Source organism: Lygodium microphyllum, chromosome 19 (assembly GCF_053477565.2).
Source record: "Lygodium microphyllum isolate KBCC chromosome 19, Lygodium_microphyllum_v1.1.10, whole genome shotgun sequence".
Lineage (NCBI taxonomy): Eukaryota > Viridiplantae > Streptophyta > Polypodiopsida > Schizaeales > Lygodiaceae > Lygodium > Lygodium microphyllum.
This window is the reverse complement of record NC_141153.1, coordinates 23875501-23883447: the sequence shown is the minus strand read 5'-3', so window position 1 is coordinate 23883447 and position 7947 is coordinate 23875501.

Sequence of the window (7947 nt, the reverse complement as noted above, 5' to 3'; positions counted from 1 at the left end):
GTCACTTCATAAAAGTATCCAATCTAAATTGAAGAATTTATTGTGGAGCCTAGATTCTTGAAACAAAATGTTTCCTTGGACTTCCAAAAGCTATTTGTGATGTCATTCTTTGTATATAGTGGTCCTCCCTCTATGCAACTATTGATACATCCTTTGGAAATTTGAATAGCCTAAGTTGGAATTGCTTAATTTTTTCCTTCTACAAAACAAATTCCTAGTAAAATCTTTAGAAATGAATAAAATTATTTTTTCAGTTCAGTTAATATTTTTGTCTAAAATCTTGAGTACATCAAAACTTGCCGTAGCTACTACACTTTCCATAATGTATAAAGTCATAGGAATCTATGTAGCTTGATAAGAAGGATACCAAACAAGTGTATTGAGCATATCAGTGATAATGTGGAGAATAACTCTAAGAGTAATTTGAATCCACAACAAAAATTCAAATTCAAAGCACACAATTTAAGTGGTTTCTAAGAACAAATAATCTAATCAAGTCTTTGGGAAGAGAATATGTTACAAATATCTTAGTATTTTTCCAACATGAGCTCAAAGAATATATACATACATGTTGGTGCAATATAGTAGCACAATGTAGGAATTTTCATGAGTTGTTACTATTTTGGTGTTTTTCACAACTTATAGTGATAGAATCGTATTATGAAAGTTATAATTCTTATAGTTATCATGTTGTCAATGTGGAATTTCTCAAGTTTTCAATTAATAATATAGGTATCATGGACATCCTAGTATCTTCTAGAAACTTCTCAAAGTTTCTAAGAAGGTTTTAGAATATTCTTTGAAAGGTTCTAAAAAAAAGTTTCCATTAGAAATTACACCAAAATTGATTAATATCATCAATGACATCATCATCTAGAAGATTCCTTAACCTCCTCAACTGTAGTACAAACATGGGCTTGGACTACGAGCCCTTTAGTCTCACCAACATCAATTGTGATGCTTCTCTGAGGTAAGTTCTCTCTACCTTCGATTCAAGCTATGTATCTTTAGTTTTTTTCCTATCTTAGTCTAGTCTTGTATCAATATCTTATCTTATATCAATAAATATATTGTTGTACATCACTCTTTTGTAATAAAGAAATAAGTTCTTCTTCTTCTAATTCTTCAAGTTATCCTCTTCCAAGTTGTGAAGTGGCAATCCTTGTCCTTGCCAAGTTCTTGTTGCTCTCATAACAGTTTGGTAAGCCTCTATACTTGATCTTGCCTAGTTATGATGGATACAATGATAGAAAGTATCATAACCACTTTTCAAAATATTCAAGAACTTTATGAGAGTAATGCATGATTACAACTAAGGGTTTTTATATCTCATAGCCCTCTTAGTTATAGGAAAGTGCCAAAGGTTAGCCTATCTAAAAAGTTTGATGGAAGAAGATCAAAGTTTAGAGTTTCTTTATAGTAGGTGCAATTGCTCATCCACATCCAACCTCATCATTATCCTAATGATACTTCTCAACGAGGCTTATTGGTAGATTCCTCTCAAGTATAGCTGGCTATTGGTTCCCACTCTTACTTGAGAAGGAATCTTCTCTACTTTATGATCTATCCAAGCCTTTTTTTTGGAGATGGATGCATCATATTTTGCTCTTGGTACTATTGGTTTCCAAGTTAGCGATGATGGGTGAGCACATATAGTGGCATTTCATTCTAGAAAATTCTAAAGAGCTGAAATAAATTATGAAATTTATGGTAAGGGACTCTTAGCTTTTATTCTCATGAGACATGGATACGTCATCTAGAGGGGAGACCCCACAAAATCATAGTCTTTACAGACCATACAATCTATAGTACTTCATAAGTTCTCAAGTATTGAATCAACTACAAGCAAGATGAAGTACCTTTGTTTCTAGTTTTGAATTTGTTATAACACACCGATGTGGCAAACTAACAAGGGAACTAGATGCATGTTCTCACCGCTGATATCTACCATCTTAAAAAATAGATACAGTTCCCGACCAACAAGATTATGTTCTCTTGAAATCATGACAATTCCAACTTTGCGTAATAATAAGTACTTACAACAACAAGTAAATCTCCAAAGGACTTGAAATTTCTTCTAAAAGTCAAAAATAAATTTCCAAGGATTACTTTACTTGGAATATCAAGTAAAAATTTCAAGAATTGTGTCTAAGTATTTAAGGCTTCGAGGATGTTGAAGGCTCGCTTTATTATTAAGGGCTACTACATATACCACCCAAATCACTTAAGTTACATATTCTCCAAACAAGGCATGACCTTTCACCTATAGGACATTTTGGGGTCAATAAAATAATAGAGCTTGAGAGGCCCCAAATGCATTAGGGAGAATATGGACTCAAAAAGACCCCTTTAGCTTAATAGTTAATGACTCTTCTAGTGACAAGAGATTTGAGGTTGGACCAATGGGAGAGTGGGTGGTGTGCACAATTTATCCACTCCATTTTTACCCTTGTCCCTATCACTTATAGGGTTATCCCCCTATGTCCCCTTTTATCCCCCTTTTTTTACCACCCCATGTTAGGTGGGTCCCACTAGGCATCCAAAAATGTGACTCAAAAATTTTCCCCTCTAAAAATGGTCTTTCAAAAAAAGAAACTCTTCTTATGACATGTATAGTCAAAAAATGTATTTTTTGATGTATTTTTGCAAGACATATTTTTGGTTTGGTCATTCTCTTACCTCCATTCCACAAATCTTCTCTCATTTCTATGCTCCCATCTTCTCTCAAGCATAGCTACATAGCCCTAACTTATCTCAGCCATAGCCACATAGAGTCTCTCTTTTTTCCATGGTCATTCTCTTACCTCCATTCCACAAATCTTCTCATCCTTTTACCCTCACACAACCATAGCTACATAGACCTCGGCTTCTCCCAACCATAGCCACATGGCACCCTACCTCTCTCTTTTTTCTCAACATAGACATAACCATACAACCCCCATATTCCCCCAGCCATAGCCACCCAACACTCAACTTCTCTTTCTTCCATGGTAATTCTCTTTCTTCCATTTTATATAACTTCACATCTTTAAATTGTGCTCACATAATCATAGCCGCAAAACCCTCCTTACTCTTATTACCATTTCAATGGCATCTACATGTCAACAAAGGTGACTCCATGATTCCATATATGTTGCCTATATACACAATACAAAGGATGAACATGGTAAATGGAAATGAGCATTGTTCAAGAAGAAATCATGGGTCTACATGCAACCTTCAACAATAGGGTCTCATCAAGCTCATCATCATGGTGTACTAAAAAATCATTAAAGGGCAAAGAGCTTGGGTTTTGGGAGCCTTGAGATGGTGGTCTTGTTGCATTAGTTGTGTATGATGTAAAGGACTTCAAGCTACCTCTTAAAACTACTTGACAAAAATTTCCCTCAAATTGTAAGTCACTGCATTTATATTCTTAACTCACTAAAAGGGAATGGGTAAATAGCGACATCTATTTGTGACGGAAAATAGTGGCAATGCTATTTGTGTCACTAACATCATCCCATTTTGTGATGCTATTAGCAATGCAAATAGCGATGTCATTCTAACAAAAAAAAGCACCAAAAACCTAAGCGCGGCATTTTCTGCAAATGGTTTCAAGAGAGAGCATGGCTTTGGGAGGAAGAGGGAGAGGAAGAGGGAAAGAGAGAGAAAGAGAGCTTCTTACCACTGCCATCACCACCACCACTGTACATGAAGAAGAGGGAGAAGTGCATGATGGAGAAAGAAGGGATGCCACAAAGAGGAGACAAAGAATCCATTCTCGGGCCTTTGTGGTAGATACATTGGCTCTTCTTGCTTTTTTCTTGTGTTTTCTTCTTTTCTTTTGTTTGTTTTTATTGAGGATTAGATGCATTGAGAGAGAAAGAGAGGAAAGGAGAGAGGGAGAAAAAGGAAGAAAAAGGAAGAGAGAGAGAGAGACAGAAGAGAAAATATAACACAGAGAGAGAGAGAGAGAGAGAGAGAGAGAGAGAGAGAGGAAAAACAAAGAGAGAGGCAACAAAGAAAGTGAAAGAGAGAAGGAAAGAGAGGGGGAGAGAAAAAGAAATGGAGAGTGAAGGGAGAGGTGGATAAAAGGGTGAAGTAAAGAGAGGAAGGAGAGTGAAAAAAAGCAGAGAAGGGGACAAAAAAGGACAAAAAGAGGGAGAAAAAGATAGATAGAGGGACAAAATAGGACAAAAAAGGACAAAAAGAGAAGGGGACAAAAAAGGACAAAAAGAGGGAGAAAAAGAGAAGGGGACAAAAAAGGACAAAAAGAGGGAGAAAAAGATAGATAGAGAAAACAACAAATAGAGAAGGGGACAAAAAAGGACAAAAAAAGGGAGAAAAAGATAGATAGAGAAAACAACAAATAGAGAGTGAGAGAAGGAGAGAGAAAAACGGAAACAACAAGAGAACTAGAGAGAAGGGAATGATAGAAAAATAAAGGCAAAGGGGGAAGAGAGGCATGAAGAAGAGTGAGGAGAGAGAGTATTTCAATGTCTTATTCTATGAGTTTTTTATTTTCTATCTTCGATTTTGATTTTAATGAGATGTGACGAGTGCGAGTAGAGAGGAAACAAGAGAAGGACATACAGAAAATGAGGGAAAGGAAAAGAGAGAAGAAGTGAGAGTGGGAAGGGAAGATAGAGGAGGGAAAGAAACATTTATAGAAAGAGGGGGGGAGAGACAAACAAAGAGGGATGAAGGGAGGTAAATTAAAAAAGAGAAAGAGAAAGAGAATGTGAAAGGTGGGAAGAGAAATAAACAAGAAGAAAAAGAGGTAAAGAAAAAAAGGGAAGAGAGAGAGAGAGAGAGAGATGGAAGGGGTATAGATAAAGACAGAGGGACATGGAGAGAAAATGAATGAATAAAGAGATATAGAGACAAACAAATAAAGGGAAAGGGACAGAAAGAGGAGTAGAGACAAAAGCGTCACTTGTCTATAGAACACATAGGACACTTCAACAAGATCTTAGTCGGAGATCATTGATTAGGCGATCTCAGACTTTGAGCGAACAATAAGAAAAGTGTGTATCCATCATGCCTTACATTCACAAACTAATTAAATATCATATACAAAAACATTAGATGCGTAAAATTTATACAAGGAGGTGACACCTCATCCTAAGGAGGAATGCACCTATTGTGGCTAGTTAGAAGAGTTCGTGGGTGTGCAATGGATGGAGAGTGCCCAAGCCAATCCACCAATTGGAAGGCACAACTCACTCTACCCCCTCGATACTAGAGGAGATAGTCAGTCTTTCGAACCTTCCTCCAATCTTGGAGACTGAGATGGAGGTAATGATTAATGCATTGATGCCCATGGATGCGTAGTCCTCTCCTCTACTGAGAGAGAAAGCATCCATACCATTATATGATGGGTGTTGAGTATCTTGCCTAAAGACACTGTTTGTGCTCCTAAGTGTGCAGGCAAAATACAGATGAACCGATGGAGTGTGACCGAGTTGTTTAGGAATATTCTATGTATGCTCCATTGATCTTTTTGTTTCAATTATTAAAAAGAATTGTTGTGCTTTTTGAAGGTGTCTTATGATTTTTTTTTCAAGTTGCTAAAGTATCATATATTACCAACTAAAAATATGATGCCTGAGTCTTGTGATGATGCATGACTAGTATTACGAAAGCTTGGCATGGACTATAATAGCATCCATGCATGTGTCAATGATTGTGTATTGTTTTGAGGAGACTACAAGACTATGGAGACATGTCCAAAGTGTGGTGCTCATGTATATCAATAGGACTTACAAGGACAAACCATCCCTCAGAAAGTTCTTAGACACTTTCCACATGTTTTATACCTCAAGAATGACGAGCTTGAAAATGTAGCATGTGCAGAATGGATCCATAGATGAAGTCCAACAAATATCAGCAGATTCACGCACATGGAGTCACATTGACTCTACCTTTCCAGGCTTTGCATGAGAGCCAAGTAATCTTCAGCTTGGTCTTGCTATGGATGGTGTGAACCCAGTTGGTCTCTACTCCTCCGCTCAACTTCTTACACTGTGTGGCATATAGCACTTGTTAACTACAACATCTCACCATGACTTTCTATGAAGAAATGAAACCTACTCCTTAGCTTGCTTGTTCTTAGGTGCTACAAATTCAAGAATATGGACGTCTATCTCCATCCATTAGTTGATGAACTCAATATTTTGTAAGAGAAGTGTGTCGCTGTGGAAGATATGAGCAAGCCCGATGGTTGATGGTCTGCTAATATATGAGCTATTCTCATGTGGACTATGTATGAATTTCTAGGATTCAAGAAGTGCTCAGGTAAGTAGGCTTCCATTCTCGTTGGTGATCAGGTTATCATAACTCATTCAAGTTTGTGTTGACTACATAGAGGCATTAGGACAAGTCTGGTTACCTCAGGTTATCATGCATGTCCATTGTCTAGGCCATAGTTAGACTCCTGAAGGTCATGAACCATGAAGAAGATGGTATATCAAGGATACGCCGCTTTCTTCCCAGAGAGTCATGAACTAAGGGAAGGTTTTCTTGGTTGATCTGCAATACGAGTGAACACCCAAAGCTAGTATGAGTTGAAAATGGTCCACATGGAGTCATATCCAAATAGAATGTGACAATTCTTAGTTTTCTATGAGTTATTTTATTGGACCCACTTATAGACTAACCCTTTGTTGGATCCCATGCATATTTTCAAAAATGTGGGGCAGCTTATTATGGGACCACATCACAACAAAGAGAGACATTGCAGGGGCGTGAACGGATTTGAAGAAGATAGGCAAGATGGAGGTGCTTTGGAGCACTGATGGACGCTTATAACTACCTCACACTCCTTAAGTCCTATACACTAAAGACGAGCGCATTGTGAAGAAAATTATGAGGTCTATCAGCTCCCCAATGGGTATGATGCATTCCCTTAGATCTGCTTTCTCTAAAGATGGATCAACTATCAAGGCTAAAATCCCATGATTAACATAAGATATGTTAGGTTTTTACTGGCCTCAATTGTAAGTAGCCTGCATATTTTGCTATTTAGTGTCTAGTCGATGTTCATAATGCTTCTTCATTTGTGGCAGTTTTTACTATCGATCACGGTCACGAGATGCCTCACTCTAGAAGTATGCAAGGTGATTCACAGGTTGTCAAATTTAGTGCAATGGAACTCACAAAAGGAGATCAAGACATTCTCTATTGAATCTACAAGGTAGGGAGAAGGACATGACCACTAGTATGCTCATGATAAAAACTCACCTCCTAGTGCATCTTCTAAATGAAATGGATATTGTGGGACTCATCCATATGAAATAGATGTTCTTTTTGGAGCACTTTTTCATGAAAACCCTAAAAGGCTTTGTGTGACAATAAGCTCGGCCAAATGGTAGCATGGCTAAAGGTTGGTGGGTGTTGAAGGCATTAGTGTATATTTCATAATGGCTACCAATGGTAGATTCAGATAATAGTATGCTATGGTCATTGAAGCATAATTATAGACTGACCGGAGATGTGGTGGTTGGAAATGGGGTAGAAAAAAGGATGGATGTTGCAATGGAGGAGAAACTAATTCATTTTTGTATGTTGCATCATGCATACATGGAGAAGTGGCTTAGTAGGTACAAACATGCTAGGAAAGATTAGGAAGAAGCATGATCAGAATTTCGATGCAGTATGCACCATCAACCGATTTGATATCCTAACGGCATGGAAAATATGCCACAATTTTTGTCTATGTGATGGTTAAATGGAGCTTTGATTAGAGCTTCTTGTGAAGGGATGGAGATCTCTACTAAGAAGTGGAAATTTTCGAGGGGATGTAGTCCGAAGGTGATTGCAGGTTTTATAAGCTATTGTATCTAGATTTTATATGCAACAACTAATCTAATTGCTTCAATGTATAGTACAAAATCAATAGTGCAACGTTTTGAGCACATTGACAAAATGTGCTCCACAACGGATTGTGGTGTCATGGAAAAGTTC